This window comes from Urocitellus parryii (assembly GCF_045843805.1).
Source record: "Urocitellus parryii isolate mUroPar1 chromosome 12 unlocalized genomic scaffold, mUroPar1.hap1 SUPER_12_unloc_3, whole genome shotgun sequence".
NCBI lineage: Eukaryota > Metazoa > Chordata > Mammalia > Rodentia > Sciuridae > Urocitellus > Urocitellus parryii.
Window position 1 is genome coordinate 1276994 of NW_027551760.1, and position 17573 is coordinate 1294566.

The following is a 17573-nucleotide window of genomic DNA, read 5'->3' on the forward strand; positions in this document are numbered from 1 at the left end:
TTAAATTTTGGTGAAGTCTGGTTTATGGGTTTTTTCTTTTTTTTCTTTTTATCACTTGTACTTTTGGAGTTATGTTTAAGAAACATTGCTAGACCCGAGGTCATGATAATTTACCTCTGTTTTTCTTCTAGGAGTTTTTTATAGTTTTAGCTCTTACCTTCAGGTCTTTAGTCCATTTTGAATTAAGTTGTACATAAGGTGTGAGATAGGGCTCCAACTTCATTCTTCTATGGGTTGACACCCTGTTATTCCAACACCATTTATTGAACACATTCCTTTTTCCCTATTGAATGATCATGGTCCCTCTGCCAAAAACCAGTTGCCCATAAATGCTATCTAAGTCTGTTCTGGAGAACCACACTGTATGAAGGGTTGCACAGGGAGGTACAGTCAGCCTGGTGCTGTGGGGGCTCCAGAGGGTGGAGGTTTCACAAGAGCTGCTGAGCCTCCAGGATCTGGTGGATCCAGGATCTCATATACAAAAGTGTATGAGAGCGAATTCAAGACTAACTGTGTGTTTGGATGGCTATGGGGAGGGTGGGGCAGGGGCTGCAGGAGGCTGGTGTGGAAGCCTGGGGCCATGTGGCAGTCCTGCAGGCTGTGCCCAGAATTTGTAACTTGGCAGCAGGAAGCCAGGGAAGGACATGTCAGGGCTTTTAATTGATGAAGCCTCTTACTGTAGAAAGGTGGTAAATACAAAGGGAGAGGTGGGAGACCCATTAAGAAACCTTTAACCTGTGTCTGAGTGATGCTAAGGCCTGAACAAAGAAGTGGCAGCAGGACCACAGCAGAGGTGTGGCCCACAGCAGAGGGATTTTTAAGGTGACTGCCAAGCATGATGCCTGGTTGATGGGAGGGTGAAGAGAAGGTGCAGCATGATGGCAGCTACTTGGCCAGTGGTCACTAAGCCTGGAAATCACTCGTCCACTTCTCTTAGTTCTTTAATTCTGTGGATGGTATTATTCTGTGAATGTTACTGTTTTATTTATTTTTGGGGTACTAGACATTGCACCGTATTGTGCTTTACAGAGCCACATCCTCAGCCCTTTATATCTCGAGACCTGAATTTATACTTCCCCTGCCTTAGCCTCCTTGGTATCTGGGGTTGCGGGTTTGTGCCACAGTAGCTGGCTCACCTTATTATTTTAAATGTCCCTCTTCATGTAGGAATGTATCTTTAAAATTTATTTATTTATTTATTCTTGTTGCAGGCCTGTGGACATAGCTCAGTGGTAAAGCACTTGCCCAGCATATGTGAGGCTCTGGGTTCTATTGCCCACACCACAAAACAACTCCACTTTTTGCTGAGTGCAGAGGCATTCATTCATCTGTAATCCCAGCAACTTGGGAGTCTGAGACAGGAGAATTGCAAGTTGGAAACCAGTCTGGGCAACTTAGAGAGACCCTGTCTCAAAAAAAGAAGAGGGGATGTGGCTCAGTGGTGAAGCATGTGCCTGCAGGCTCCAGGCCCTGGGTTCAACCCCAGCACTGGAACCAAAAAATATTTATTTACTTATTTTTAATTGACAGGTCATTTCTGGTGCAGGCAGCTTTCCCTGAACACCTTTCCAACAGCTTCTGTTTTGGCGCTGAAGACCACTCTCAGCAATGGTGAGATTCATTTGGGAAGTATCTGTTCTCATAAGATTTAATAAGAGTTTCTGTAGATTTTAAAATGTGAATGGACAAGGCATGTCCTTGATGATGGTATTGTACAGTCTTGAGTATTTTTCAAATTTTTTATGACTACAGTTGTTGTAGTTCAAGGCTTTAAAAAATAATGGTTGCCATTTTTGAGTAGGTATTGTGCACTAGGCTTGAAACATGTCACCTTGTTCAGCCCTCACACTGGCTTTCATGAGCTTATTCGCATTTTAGAGATGATAAGGTGAATCTCTGAGAAGCCAAGTGACTTGTTCAAGATCATACAGCCAGGCCAGGCACAGTAGTGCACACCTGTAATCCCAGTGACTTCGGAGGCTGAGGCAGGAGGTTGCAGGTTCAAGGCCAGCTCTGTCTTAAAATAAAAATAAAAAGGACTAGGGATGGGGCTCAGTGGTTAAATACCCCTGAATTCAATGCCCAGTACCTTTCCCCAAAAAAGAATGAAAGAAATCACACAGCCAGTGAAGCAGGGCTGGTCCCAGAGCTTTCTGGATGCTGTGATGCCCCCTCCTGTGGACACAGACTTCCTTGACATAGTGCAGGGCCTCTCTTCAGCTGCCTTCTGGGAAGTCCAGGCCAACCTTGCTGAGCAAGGAAGCCTGGCCCTTTCACCTTGAGCTTCTGGGACTCCTGAGTGCTGGGCTTCCCTGTGGGTCTCCTGCCTTTTCCTCTTGGAAACCCGCCTGTGAGATGCCTTGGAGATCCTGGGAGAAGTCCAGCTGACAGGGCTTTCTCCCTAGTGGCAGATTTCCTACGACCTGTCACACCCACTGTGAATCAACCAGTTTGATTTGTTGCTTGGGTGATTCACTCACTGATTTATAAACAGTTTATTTACCCCTTAACATGTGCCAGGCACTGCCCTGACCTGAGCCGGTGTAGGGCCTGATAGGGATAGCTGTCCTCACTGCAGGTTGCTGTGCTATTCCTTAAAATATTAACTTTCAGGCTGGGGGTGCGGCTCAGAGATTGAGCCTTGCCTAGGGTGCCCAAGGCCCGCAATTGAATCCCCAGCACCACACTGGAAGAAAAAAAAAAAAAAAAAAAAAATTGAGTTTCCAAAAGGTCGTAAAAGGCTCGGAGCTTTCATTCCTAGTCCTTTTCTGCTCCTTCCCATCATCTAGGGACACTAATTCTTTTACCTTCCTCTGGTTATATTTCTAAATACATTGAGTCTGCCGCTCTTTAAACAACATTGTTATGCTAATTGGAGATGTAACAGTCTATCCTTACCCTTACTTTCTTCCAGTATAGGTAGAAGCACAGTTTGGACTGAATCTCTGGGCATTGTTTTTGTTATTAAATTATGTGCACATTCAGAGCTGAGCTAGGTAGTATTCTACTGTTACATTTTTTCCTGAAATTAATAATTGCCTGACTTTTAAGAAGTTGATTGCTTTCCTTATCACTATATTTTTCTAAATGCTGCAACCAGTCAGTCAGAAACATAGTAATAAATTTTCTAAAATCTCTCACCAACCAGTTTTCATAGAAGAGACCCAAGTGAGAAGGAAGGAGTTCTTGGTGTGGAACGTGATGTGTGCTGAGGTAGAACCCTGGGGGCCTCTCCGTCCCCACCAGACGGGTTCTGGCCTATCCCACTTTAGGCTGCAGGGTTGTTGCTTCCTGAGTCTGGGGTCTCATGACCTAAACTTAATAAGAACTCAAAGGATCAGAACAGAGTTGATAAGTGAGGTGGATTGTGATCTGTAACTGAGCTTCAGAACGTGACTCAGCCTGAACTACTGAACTTTCTTCTTTAAAAAATCATAACACGGGGCTGGGGATGTGGCTCAAGCAGTAGTGCACTCCCCTGGCGTGGGTGCGGCCCGGGTTCAATCCTCAGCACCACATACAAACAAAGATGTTGTGTCTGCCGAAAACTAAAATGTAAATAAAATATTAAAAAAAATCGTAACACAATGTAAGCAAAACCATTTATACAAGTGTGCATGAAAATTGACTGTTGTTTTGGTGGTACTGAGGATTGAACTGAGCGGCACCCTATCACTAAGCCACATAACCAGCCCTTTTTATATATTTTTTCTTTGTTTATTTGTTTAGTGGTGCTGGGGATTGCATCCAGGGCCTTGTGCATGCAAGGCAAGCACTCTACCAACTGAACTATATCCCCTGACCTATGTTTTATTTTGAAACAGGTTCTTGCTAAGTTGCTAAGGCTGGCTTCGAACTTGCAATCCTTTGCCTCAGTCTCCTGAGTCACTGGGATTACAGCCATGTGCCATGCACCCAGAAAAAGTGACTATTTCTAATGTGTACAAAGCCCTGGGTTCAATCCCCAGTTCTTCCCTGCCTCCCATTAAAACAAACAAACAAAAAACAAGTGGCTATTTCTAAATTCTAAATTTGATTTCTTTTTATTTTTGACATTTGGTTTCTTTTAGCTGGGTACATTATTAGCTATGAGTGATGTTTCAGTCTTTCAAAAAAAATCTGTTAATAATTTTTACACTTCTTGAACTACATTAAAGATTATAATGCTGAACAGAGCAAGATGAAATTTTTTAATATTAGATATGTGTTGAAGATGAAGGTGTTTACAAGAAAGGCTGTGTATAGCAGAATGAGATTTGGAATGATAAAGTTCTGGTTTGTTAAACAATGAAGACCCAGGGCTGGGGTTGTAGCTCAGTAGCAGAGTGCTTGCCTAGCATGTGAGGCACTAGGTTTGATCCTCAGCACCACATATAAATAAATAAAGATCCATCAACAACTTAAAAAAAAAATGAAGACCCAGTGTTTTCTGGCTACATTTTATTTGGTAGTTCATCAGGTGGGCTACAGGTCTAGAGGACATCTGTGTGCTAGGTGCCATCTCCCTCCCCACAGTGGAGCAAATCATCTGGAATTGAAATTAGTGTTGAAATCTCATCCAGTCATCCAGTACCTTGTGGCATTGGCAAATCTATCTCATAGGCCTACATTTGAAACAAAATGGTCGTATGAAGTGCTGTCCAGTAATCAAAGATTATCCCTTTGTGTTTGGGTCTCTGTATTCAGTGGAACTATTTCGATGGCTTCCTACTACCCTTAGATGTCGCTCTCCCTGTCCTTACCCGCTTTCTTTCTCTGGCCCTGTGAGCCATGGTTGGTGCTGCTGATGAATCTGCAGTTCCTGTCCTCTGCATGGCTTCACTCAGACTTGAAAACAGCTGTTGTCATTTTTTTCTTTCTTTCTTTTTTGGCTTTCTATTTATCAAGGCAATACCCTAAAGGCCACTTTCCCTCCAGGGCTGTTTTAACCCTGTCACTTCTCTAGTGAAGCACAGAGCTCTAGAATCTGTGCATGCACTGATCTTGCCAGCACTGTCCCACTCCTGCATCACCACCTGTTCCTGTCACCTCTGCCTTCTTCCTCACCTGACACCGCCATCCCTGGGACTGGTCAGATGGCTTCCTCTCAGACATGGCTGTTCTAAAACCTTTTCTCAAGTAATAGATGCATGTGGTTAAAAAAAAAAAAATTCCTCCAAAATACAAAAATGTGGGTCTTTCACATCCAGCCCTAAATGCCCCTGTTTTCTTCCACAGAGGCAGCCGCTCTTCAGTTTCTTGCGTGATCTTCTGGAGTTGTCTACAACATGCCTTCCCTGCTTCCCTGAGTTTTGAACATAAAGGGCAGGGTACCCTCTGCACATTGAGTCTTGTTCTTCTGAACAGTTTCACTTGAAGGTCTTTCCTCATCTGCCCACGGCCCAGCTGCATACAGCAGAGGGCGCCATTTGCCCAGAGCAGCCCAGGAGCTTGGGCTGGGTAATGCAGGGCAGAAACCCTGGCTGTACAGAGCTTTCTTGAGACTGTGATATCTACTGTGCAAATGAACCATGACCTCTCTAGGATGGGCATTTAGGTGGCTTTCATTCCTAAAAGTTTGGTTTTATTTTTTAAATAACAATTGTCCTCAAAATATGATTCTTAAAAGATTAGAATGTTTAGTGACTTATTTTTATCAAGTCACAGTTATTTGGTGCTGGCAGCTCCACAGCCAGGGAGCATCTAACTTGGTTTTGTTTCATCTCTCTGTAGGCCCTTTGTCACTGCAGGGAGCCAGAGACAGCCGACACTTCACCAGCTTGAGCCAAGCTCTACAGACACAGTGCTGTATCTCTCCTCCCACCAGCCGGTCAGGCCAGCAGTGCAGACCCTACAGCTTCTTCACTAAATGTACGTAGACTGGCACACACTTCCACCTCCTGCGACAGGAAAGTAGGGGTGCTTTCCTATCTTAATTTTTCTTCTGTCATAAACGAATTAACATTTTAGTGATTATTAAACTAAAAATGCAACTAGGATTATCTCATGTGCCACAGCTGTGTTTGGAGAGCGCTAGTTTCTCCGAGCCCCTCATCTGGGGCACCCAAGGCCTAAAAGTATTGAATTGTGCCCCAGATACCCTGCTGACTTAGAGTCACACCGAGAAGGCCCTTACTGTTTTTAGCTGGGCCTTTGCTAGGACATCTCATTTGGAGAAGTTCAAGAGACTACACTACTGAGACCTGAGTGGTGATTGGCAGACATCAGGGAAGCAAGTCTACTTACTGGTCAGGGACTAACTGGGATTTAATGTTAGCCATCTTTTGTGGAAAAAAAGTGGAATTGTCTCCTCTTGTGTTTTCCAAATGTAATCATGTTTTATGTTCACTGTATGGTTTTATTTTATTTTCATTACCTCAGTGACATGGGTGAAGCTGGGCTTTCTGGCCTTTCTTATTCTTAGGAGAGTGTAGATCTTTGCTTTACAACTACAGAGTTTTTAAAAACCCCGTTTCCTTACAGTGACAGCAGATGAGCTCTGGAAAGGTGCTTTAGCAGAGACTGGTGCTGGGGCAAGAAAAGGAAGAGGCAAAAGAAGCAAAAAAAAGAGAAGGAAGGATCTGAACAGGGGTCAGGTCATTGGTGAAGGTAAACGTGTTTGGTTGTTTTGACAGTTTTCAGATTTGGTCCTGAACTTGGGGTGGGAAACTGATGATCTTGGGAAGGGGAGAGATAGGCAGCAAGCTGGGTCTGAGGGAGGCCTGGGGGGGCCCAACGGCAAACTTTGTTCTAAAAAGAGTCTATGTGCTTTTAAAGTGTTTTCCCCATATTTTATGGATATTTGGCAAACTGGAAACATTCTCATTAAGTGCATAAGAATCCATGGTTTAGAGTCCAACCAGGGGGCTTAGCAGCTGCCCCAGAGTGTCACGTACTCCGTGGGGCACAGCTGTGATAGGTCCTGTGCTGCACACACCCAGTGCAGGCAGGTAGAGCTCGCAGAGAGCTGACAGGCTTCCCCTGCCCAGAGAAGACAGTGACCAAGAGCAGGGCCTGTTGCAGCTACTCAACTGGGCTGCTGTCACACAGAAACTGCCCTGGACAGCGCATGGTTGGACAGGCCCAGCTGTGTTCCAGTAAAACTTTATTTACAAATCAGCTGGTGGGCCGCACTTGGCCTTGGTCCTTCATGTGCTGATGTGATTGTTTATACTTGTGCTTTTGAAAGCAAAAATAGGATGGATGAACTTGAACTGGCTTATTTTTACTGTTGTGCAGACTCATTGCTTTTGATACTAACAACCTTTCCGAAATAAAGGAAGCACCTTGTGCTGCACTTCTAAGATTGCACGGGTGTTTCTCTTGGTAAAAGTGAAAATGCGGTCACATGCCTGTAGGGTAGATATGCATAAAACTGTGACAGTGCAAGGTCACCTGCCAAGTGATCGCATCAGCTCCAACTCCACAATACTGTGCTGGTGTCTGTACACGCGTTCCCTGGCATCTTAGCAACATGAAGAGTGAGCACCTTTTAGAAGTTGTCACTTACCTATAATCTTAACCCTTCAGGGTGCTACGGCTTCTTGTGGCCGGGTCTGAATGCCCCTCTCGTGAGAAATGGAGCCGTGCAGACCATTGCCCAGAGGAGCAAGGAGGAGCAGGAGCAGGTGGCGGCTGACATGCTCCAGCAGAGGGAAGAGTGGGACCGGAAGCAGAGGATGAAAGTGAAGCGGGAGCGAGGCTGGAGCGGGAACACGTGGGGTGGCCTCAGTCTCGGTCCCCCGGACCCTGGTCCCAATGGAGGTAGTGGAGGCCTGGTTTGCTTGCCTTTGGGTAGAGGACGTGTCGTCCTACAGTGTTTCTGAAAATAATTTTATTGTTTACTTGTCTGTTTAGATTACCCTTTTTGAAAAAAGAATTTGACCTCTTTGACTAACTTTCCACATTGTTATCCCAGTTGCATTTGTGGGACACTAGAGGCCTGTAACCAGGAAGTGTTCCTCCAACAGGATGGAAAGCCCTGGGTCCCAGTGCCTTAGCAGGTGCCTTAGACATGGTGGTGTGCATTATAGATCTGTAGGGCACAGTGTTTCCCAAACACGTGGCCTCAGGCTTGGAGTGCTGTTTAACAGCAGAGTTGAGAGACCCCAGAGAGCTGTCACTAAGCCTTCGTAAAAGCAAACATGAAACAAAAACTGACGACACTTAGGCTGAATTAGAAAACAAAGCCTCCCCCTCCCCCCAAAGGCAAATTCACCTGAAAATCTTGCTCTTGCCAGTGAGTGGGAGAGGAGGAAGCAAACAGGAGTTTGGCTCAAAGTAGAGGAACGGTTGGGCTGGATAGGATGGGGCGAGCGTGCAGGAGGGTGGAGGTCTGGGAGGGAGAGGACCTGCCCACGAGCCAAGTCCCCAGTAACCAGACCCAGAGTTTAGACAGACAGGCTGCTGTTAGCCAGCAGGGGCAGGGTGCAGGTTTGGGTGAGCCTGTGCAATGCGGGTGGAAAGGCGGGGAGGTCACCTGGTATCTGGTAGCTTTGGTCAGGAGTCATCAAGCCAGATAGTGGCATTGGTGAACATGGCCACCAGAATATTTCTTGATGAGAAGGTGGCACTTGGCACTGGCTTCACCAGTGGGTGGGACCCGGGAAGTGTCCAGGAAAGAAGATTGACTCTTGAGCTGACCGCTTTCAAAGCCGACTGCTGGGTACAGAAGCTTTTATTCTGCTCTCCTATTTTATTATGTAATTGAGATTTTCTGTAATAAGTAAAAGCAAGAGAATTGGGGAGTGTTTGAAACAGCTGTGGTGGTGAGCAGAGGCTGAATTAAGAGAACTGAAAGCTGAGGAGCCGGGAGTTCCCAAGTGGGTCAGACCCCCAGTTGAGAGTGGTGAGCGTAGGCCAGGCTCTGATCTCTCCCGGCAGCACCAGCAGGCCACTTGTGACCAGACAGCTGCCTGGGTTCTGGCCTGGAGAGGGCGGTAGAGACAAAAGTGTAGGGATTGAGGACGTTGGCGAGATCTATGAGGAGTGAGGGACTTTGGTGTCTTTGAGGGACTTTGGTGAGAGAGGCTGTGAAGACCCCAGGAGACCAGATGGGAAAGCAGCGATGAAGGCTCTGGAGGTGTCGGCGCTCCAGGAACCTGTGCCTCCGGAGCCGGCGGCAGGGAGCTGGAGAGGGGGAGGCTGCGGTCAGAGAGCCGTGGCTGAGCTCGTGAAGTCAGGCCAGGCAGTCCCCGTGGATGATGGGAACTGGGGCGCAGCCTGGAGAGCGGCACCAGAGAGCTCAGGTTCTTCCCATTAGAAGTCTGATGGCACCTGGGAAAGGCTGTCACACGTGAGCAGCTTGGATGCTCTTATCTGTGTGCTTTTTCTTCTCTCCTTGTAGAGACCTATGAGGACTTTGATACCAGGATACTCGAGGTAGGCCTGCCGAGCTCAACTCCCAGGGTCCTCTGGAGAGGTTGCTGGGGTGGGGTGGGCAGGAGGAGCTGAGCAAAGCTGTGGTCACAGTGATCTCTCGGACACAGACTCAAGTTCAGGGAGGAATTAACACAATTTGAAGTTCAGTTCCTTCATGTTGGTGGTCCCCACTGCTGCCTTGGTTTTTAGGGAACTATGAAATTGAGGTTTGTGAGGGGAAAATTCAGGAGCAGAATTTGGAGATTATGTTAAGTTCCTTCTTCCTGGAGCTAGAGTGTGCTATCTGGTGGCCTCTTGTGGAGCTGTACACCAGTTGTATCTAGGACACAATCAGAGAACAGGTTGGGAGGAGCAGGGGCAGGGGCAGAAAGCCTCAGGTTATGGCCAGTGTCCAGTTTGACTAGGGCAGTGGTCTCTGGGCTGCTCACAGATCCTGTATCAGGTGTACTTGACCCACCCTTCCAGGGTGGTTCTCCAATGGTCAGTGTTCCTTTGAGCTGGCACTGTGCATTTAATCAGTGTTTAATAATGTGGAACAGAGCCGAGCGCGGTGCACAGCTGAAATCCCAGTGGTTTGGGAGGCTAAGGCGGGAGGATGGTGCGTTCAACAGCCTCAGCAAAAGCAAGGCCCTAAGCAACTCAGTGAGACCCTGTCTCTAAATAAAATACAAAAAAGGGATGGGATGTGGCTCAGTGGTCATGTGCCCCTGAGTTCAATTCCTGGTACCTCCCCAAATTGTGGAATAATTTATATATCAAATTTTGACAAAGCCTCTCTGAATAAGTATATTATTTCTTCAATATCAGTTATATTATGGAATGCTGAGGGCCATTGCCAAGTAGGAATGACGCATCGAAATTTCCTTGCCAGCGTACCCCATGTTAAATGGAAATTCGCTGTGACATTGCATGTGTCTTTGAGAAAGGTGATGCTCAAGGACCAGGGTGGATCCAGGTTTAAGGTGTATATCCTGCAGGTTTTAGGAAGTATCCCGGTTTAACATAATTTGGGTTTAAGGTGTTCCAGGTTTAAGACAATCTGGGTTTTAGGGATGTTCCTGTTGCCTGAGTTCCCGTTGAGTTCTCTTGGAATTGAGAAAGTAATTTGGGACGTGAATTGTGCGGGCAGAACTTGGATTTCCCGAGAACGTGTGTAGAGGCCGGTGTGAGTTGGGGAATAAAAAATTGCTGTTTGAATCTACAAAGTGTGAGTGGCTCGTGATCTAGTGCCCAGCCAAGACTGCGGCAATGGAATTTTTAAAATATGTTTACAAGTATTTTATGTTGGCATCCCATTGTGTGTTATTCCCCCCACCCCAATTCTAGAGATTGAACCCAGGGCTTTGTGCATGCTAGGCAAGCACTCTGCCACCAAACCACATCCCCAGCCCATTTTACTTTTTATTTTGAGAAGGGTCTCGCTAAGTTGCCCAGGCTGGCCTTGACCTTGCCTTCTTCCTGCTTCAGTCTCCTGAGTCACATGGATTACAGGCGTGTGCCCCTACATACACCCCAGTTCATAGCTTTTGAAAGTTAATCCCACTGAAAGAGTCTTTCATATGTAGGTTGTTTCCTATAAGATCATTCAAAAGTGTGGACTCAGCCTCCCTTTTCCTTAAACTTCTTCCTAGGAAGGAAAGGGGACAACTGTCATTTAAGCAGTTTAGTTAATAGTTTCATAATTCCTGTCCTTTAAAATAGGCTGAAAAAATGGGAGATTTTCCTGAAGTTTATAATAAATAGGTGTTTCCAAATTCTGTATTTTTGTTTAAGCCTGATCCTTAACATAGCAGTCCAGTCCTGCGAAGTTTTTTCCTTACGTTGCATTTCATCATATCTAAGATATTTTAGTACCTTTGATACTGGAATTTGTCTTATAATCAGTGTTAAACTATTTCAAAGTTTAATCCACAGTGTTTTCTTTCCTGTGTACATTTATTAAGATGGGGTATATTGAGTTGTGTAGTTGTAAGTTCCTTTAAAGATTATCTTAGTTAACTCTCCTAATAACCCAATGAAATAGGAAGAGAAAGTCTTATTTCCATTGTGTTCCTGAAATGCTCCAGAGGGAGGGTTTGTTTGGGAAGTTTGCTTTTGTGCCTACAGACTGGAGGTGCTGGGTCCTGCACAAGCCTTGTGTGGCTGAGCCAGCAGGTCCTCGTCCTCTACCTCAGAGTTTTCTTCAGCTGTCCTATTGATGAAGCATTTTGTCTTTTAGGTAAGAAATGTTTTCAATATGACAGCCAAAGAGGGAAGGAAGAGATCAGTCCGTGTCCTGGTGGCTGTGGGGAATGGGCAGGGAGCTGCAGGTGAGTAGGGTGACGCTGGACACAAAGAGGCCTGGCTGCCCGGCTGGAAGCCAGGGCCCTGCTGCTAGTCTCACTTTTTCTACTAATAGAGCCGTCTTGAGGTCTGGGCTCACAAACCTGGTGGTAAACCACGAAGCTTCTCAGAGAAAGAAAGAAAAGCTCTTAAGCCCTACATCTGAGGACTGGGTATTTTAACGGGCTTAAGACACTATTGTATTGTGCATAATAGTGAAAAATTAGAACAAGTTCAGTCGGGCCTAGTTACAGGATAGCTGTCCAATATAATATTCTTTTTTTTAATATCTATTTTTAGTTATAGGTGGACACAATATCTTTATTTTTTATGTGGTGCTAAGGATCAAACCCAGTGCCTCACGAATGCCAGGCGAGTGCTCTCCCTCTGAGCCACAACCACAGGCCTCCAAAGTAATATTCTATAGCCATTAAAAAATTGTGAAAAATTACTTACACAATAAGTAATTTTTGTTAAAAATTTGTCATGTAATCATGATTTTTTTTAAAGTCATTTATATGCAAGGAAAAAACTAGAAGACTATACACTGATAAGTGTTCACTTGGGTTAGCAGGTTTGTCAACCATTTAAATTTTCTTCTTTAGATTTTTAAAGTTTCCCTACTGAACATCTTGTTTTTGAAATGTGTTCACATAGAACTGAAAAACTGTTAGTTGCTTCCTTTTGAAAATTTCAAAGCAAAAGCAAAATACACGATAGGGCGTTGCTGTAAGAGACCATGGTTAGCAGTTACTGTTGTGTCTTTTCAAAAATATCTTTTCTGAAATTTTATGTCCATGTTACCTCCCTTTACCTTTTTATAAAAAGCTTAGCAGAGATCTTATTATAGCCATGAATTTGCACCTTGCTCTTCTTGCTTGGTTTTGCCCTCAGAGGTCTTCTGTTAGCATAAGCAGATTTCTGGTATTGGTTTCATAGTGTTCCAGTGTGTGCATAGACATGATTTTTGACCCAATCCCTATTGTTTCCACATTTGTATCATTTATTAAAAACAACAACAATAACATTGACCTTTTTGTACATGGAGTTTGTTGAACTTTTGGAAATATAGAAATAGGAGAAATGTCTTGAAATTGCTGCCGCACTAGGTGTAAATGTCAAGTATGGCCAGATCTCCTCCTCAAAGTTTGCATCAGTTTATGTCCCTCTGTCCCACCCATCCTTGCCCTGAGTAGTATCGGACTTTACTGATTGTCAGTATGATCCCTGAAACGTCTCTCCTAGTTTATACCTGTACTTTCTAAGTTAGGAGAGTGCCGCGCCATTTTGCGTGTTCATTGGCCATTGCGCTTTCATTTGGACATCTGTCAGTTCAGGTGCTTTGCCTATTTTTTTAATTGGGTGGTTTTCTTGTCTTTATTGATTGGGATTAGCTTCTTGTAAGTTAAGGACATGAGCCCTTTTTGTTTATCAGATATTTTGACTTAGTTTTGAATTTTTTTCCACATCGAAGCTTTAAAATCCACAGAAGTTTTAAACCTTAACATAGCACACATTGAGTCTTGTTCTTCTGAACAGTTTCACTTGAAGGTCTTTCCTCATCTGCCCACGGCCCAGCTGCATACAGCAGAGGGCGCCATTTGCCCAGAGCAGCCCAGGAGCTTGGGCTGGGTAATGCAGGGCAGAAACCCTGGCTGTACAGAGCTTTCTTGAGACTGGGACATCCACTGAGTGAAGCAACTGTAACCTCTCTAATGAGGATGGGCATTTAGCTGGCTATCAGCCAAAAATTGGTTTAAACAACAATTGTCCTTAAATATGATTCTCAAAAGATTAGAATTTTTAGTGACTTTAGTGACAGTTATTTGGTGCTGGCAGCTCCACAGCCAGGGACATCTAACTTGGTTTTGTTTCATCTCTCTGTAGGCCCTTTGTCACTGCGGGGAGCCAGAGACAGCAGACACTCCACCAGCTTGAGCCATGCGCTGCAGACACAGTGCTATATCTCTCCTTCCAGTAGCTGGTCAGGCCAGCAGTGCAGACCCTACAGCTTCTTCACTAAATGTATGTAGACTGGCACACACTTCCACCTCCTGCAACAGGAAAGTAGGGGTGCTTTCCTGACTTGATTTTTAAAGAATTAACATTTTAGTGATTGTTAAACTAAAAATGCATGATCTTGTTCAAGTAGTACCTAGAATTATCTCACATGCCAGACCTGTATTTGGAGAGCCGCTGGTTTACTTGGAGCCCCTTATTTGGGGCACCTGAGGACTAAAGGTATTGAATTGTGCCCCAGATACCCTACTGATTTAGAGTCACACCAAGAAACACACACTGTTTTTAGCTGGGCCTTAGCTGAGGAGATAGGACATCTCATTTTGAAAAGTTCAAGAGACATCACTACTCACGCTTCCTCTTTGGGATAGTGTTTGAAAGTGTGATCTGGACTAAATTAGCTTGTCAGGCAATCAATGGAGATGGAGTTCACAGTTTAGCAGTAGGTTAAATTTTGGATAACCAAGGCAATTCATGATCATTCTAGAATGTTCAGCAGATATAGAAAAATCAGAAGGGATTAGCTGGCAAGTGATCTGCTTCTCCAACAATGGACGGCCATATCTTTTCACACAGCACCATGTCCTGTGCTTCCCCGGGCTGTGTGGTGACCATGGAATTTTCCACTGTGAAGATGTGGATCATTTTAGCGTGGAAGTCTCGTGGTACTCGTGGTACCTGGATTAGTGGCATAGTGACACAGATATGAATGTCAGGTCAAGGGGCTGGAGTACCACAGGCTTGGTTGTACCTGTGGATTTAGGTGCAAGGAGAAGAGAGGTGGCTGGGCCCGCTGGTCTCTCCCCCTCATGCCCATAGCCTCATTTTTTTCTGAGTTGACTTTGACCCTTAGAGGAGTATTTTAGACCCAGAGGCCTTGGGAATTTTATTTCTGATCATCTTTTCCCTGCTCGAAAAAGGCTCTTCTCCAACTCTTCTTGTTCGAGCGTGCCCCTCATCCTCGCACACCTGCACTGTTGACCCACATCTGCCTCTGACTCTCCACCAGCCCTCCTTGTCCTCAGTTATGTGGACTTATGAGGTGGCTGCTCCTGAGTCCTGCTGAGCTGGGCTACAGTGGGAGACCTCTGTGGAAGCCAGTGTGCTTTGCTATTTCAGGAGTGTGAGGATGGCCTTAGGCCTGAGCTTAAGCGACCCCATTTTAAAAACTTCAGTTTGAAACCTGCAGTCTCACCTGGCATGCCTAAGGGAGCCCTCCAGGATGGCCTCAGACACAATCAAGTCACTTCTCCCCATCCTGAGAAACAGAGAGAAGCCTCTGTCAGGCTGTTCTCCCCTGAAAAGAGGGAAAGACGAGAAAATCAGGGAGGGACCACCAGACCAGATGTTTTAACCCCAGGGTGAATGTTGTCACTGAGAAATCTGGTGGTAACTGATAAGGATTGAAAGGGGGGTCAAAAGTCCCCAAATTTAGTATAAATAATAGAGCAAACAAATGAACAGACATTCAGCCAGCCAAAACAAGGATGCACCCAAGCTGGAGTGTCTGATGAGGACCTGGACTGACATCTCATCACTTGTCATCTTGTGCCTGATCCTTACCGCTCTCCAACTCTACAGCCACATCTTGACCCTGGTGAGAGCCGCAACTTCTCCCTGTGACCCTCTCCTCAGCCGGCCGTCAGCTCCATTCCAGGAGAAGCCTGCCTTGGTTCCTGACCTGATCACCGCGGTCTGAGTGAGTGTGTATGTCTGCTGGACATAAAGCCTAAGGCTTGAGACTTTTGAACTTAGCCTGCAGAGGGAATGTCTGTCATTAGCCTGTCATGATTAAGTGTGTTTGCAGTGCTTAGAATTAATCTAGAATAGTTTGCTGTGAATTGATTATGTCTATTACAGTGCATAGCATGAAGGATGGTCGTCTTCTTGATTAAGAACCTATAGAGTGAAATTTTATTGAGTGATTCTAGTGAATAAAGCATTGAAAAGGGCAGAAGTGAAGGGACATTCTTTATTTCTCCCCCTTGACTGCATATGTTGCAACTTTGCCCCTAGGACAATGAGGAAATGGCTTTTGAAATTCTAGATCTCCAAGACACAGAAACTCATGGGTTTTCAAAACTTACTGAAGAGGATGTAACCTTGTACTTGTTGAAACTGTGCCCTGTTGTAGAGTCCTCACTTAAATGCCATGGGTCCCATTTAGTAAGTGGTGTAACTTGCATGATTAAGAAAGAACTTGGGTTGGGGCTGTGGCTCAGTGGTAGAGCATTGGTCCAGCTTGCACAAGGCCCCGAGTTCAATCCCCAGCACTGCAAAAAATAGAAAGAGTTCAGTCTATTAGCGTGGATGCTACAATGGATTGTGCATGCGGTGTGTGTGCACATGCACACATCTGTTTCAAACATGAACTTCACTCACATAAGTGTAATTAACAGGTGTATAAGTTAACCTCATTGTCCCTCCAGAAAGTGTCAGAAAGAGTTGAAATAATAGTAAATCTAAGTAGCCTTTGAAGTTCAATAGTCTTTACTTGAAATTAAAATAGTAAAATGCATGTTAATAAAGAACTTAATTCAACGGGTAGACATTAAAAAGTCATAGTTGTGAATAATATTTATGAATGTAGGAAAATATTCACAGTGTAACAGTCAAATAAAATTGAGCCACTGCAGGACCTATATAAAGAAAACAAAAGCAATACAATAAAAAAATTTCTGATAAACGTAAAAATTAAAAAAACAAAAATATTATCACTTAAATTGATAAATTGAATAATAATACAATGAATAATAATACAAAATTTCAGTTTTATCTTGTGAATCATAAGTTCCATAGAATTTTATTGCCTCTTTTTAATTTAAATGAATGATTAAAACTGTTACCTTGTGGGGCACCTTGGTGCAGCCTGTAATCCCAGGGGGTCCGGGAGCAGAGTCAGGAGGATTTTGAGTTCAAAGCCAGCCTCAGCAAAAGTGAGGCTCTAAGCAACTCAGTGAGACCCTGTCTCTAAATAAAATAAAAAATAGGGCTGGGGATGTGGCTCAGTGGTTTGAGGGTCCGTGAGTTCAGTCCCCATTACCCTAAAAAAAAAAAAAATAAAAGTGAACAATCAATATATCAAATTTGTGACAAAGCCTCTCTGAATATGTATATTGTTTCTTAAATATCAGTTATATCATGGAATTTAAAGTATGTTTAGAAGCATTTTATGTTGGCATCCCATTGTGTATTATCCCCCCCTCCCCCCAGCCAACACAATGTATTGAACTCAGGGCCTTGTGCATGCTGGGCAAGCACTCTGCCACTGAGCCACATCCCCAGCCATTCTTATTTTTTTATTTTGAGAAGGGTCTTGCTAAGTTACCCAGGCTGTCCTTGAACTTGCCCTCCTCCTGCCTCAGCCTCCCCCACTGCACCCAGCCCAGTTCATAGCTTTGGAAAGTTGATCCCATTGAAAGAGTCTTTCATATGTTGGTTGTTTCCTATTAGATCATCCACAAGAATGGACTCAGCCTCCCTTTTCCTTCAACGCCATTTCCTAAGAAAGGGGCCACCATGAGCCAGAGTGAGCTAGCTTTGAAGCAATTTAGTTGATACTTTTATAGTTCCTGGCCTTTAAAAGAGGCCGAAAAAATTGGAGATTTCCCTGAAGTTCATAATCAGCAGGTATTTCCAAAGTTTGTATCCTCGTTTCAGCCTCATCCTTAAGGTAGCGAGCCAGTCCGGCCAAGTAACTTCTTATGTTGTATTTCACCATTTCTAAGACACTTTAGTGTCTCTGACCCTGGAATGTGTCTTACAGTCAGCGTTAAACTATTTCAAAGTTCAACCCACAGTGTTTTCTTTCCTGTGGTACATTGATTACGAGGTGATCTCAGTTAACTCTTCTAATAACCTTGTGAAATAGG

At 44.5% G+C, this 17573-nt stretch overlaps 1 protein-coding gene and 1 long non-coding RNA gene across 2 annotated transcripts in view; both read left to right on the forward strand.

The window, feature by feature from the left end:
- Positions 1–1208: 1208 nt before the first annotated feature.
- On the forward strand, positions 1209–13618 carry LOC144251268 (uncharacterized). The gene is made up of 3 exons (XR_013342664.1): positions 1209–1232; positions 1531–1611; positions 13570–13618. It is a non-coding gene; the product is annotated as an uncharacterized LOC144251268 (long non-coding RNA).
- Positions 13619–15288: 1670 nt separating this feature from the next.
- The window catches only part of LOC144251279 (uncharacterized), a 42299-nt gene continuing 40014 nt past the window's right edge, over positions 15289–17573 (forward strand). Inside the window, exon 1 of the mRNA XM_077794321.1 lies at positions 15289–15400. The gene's annotated coding sequence lies outside the window, so the exon portion shown is untranslated. The remainder of the gene's footprint in view (positions 15401–17573) is intronic.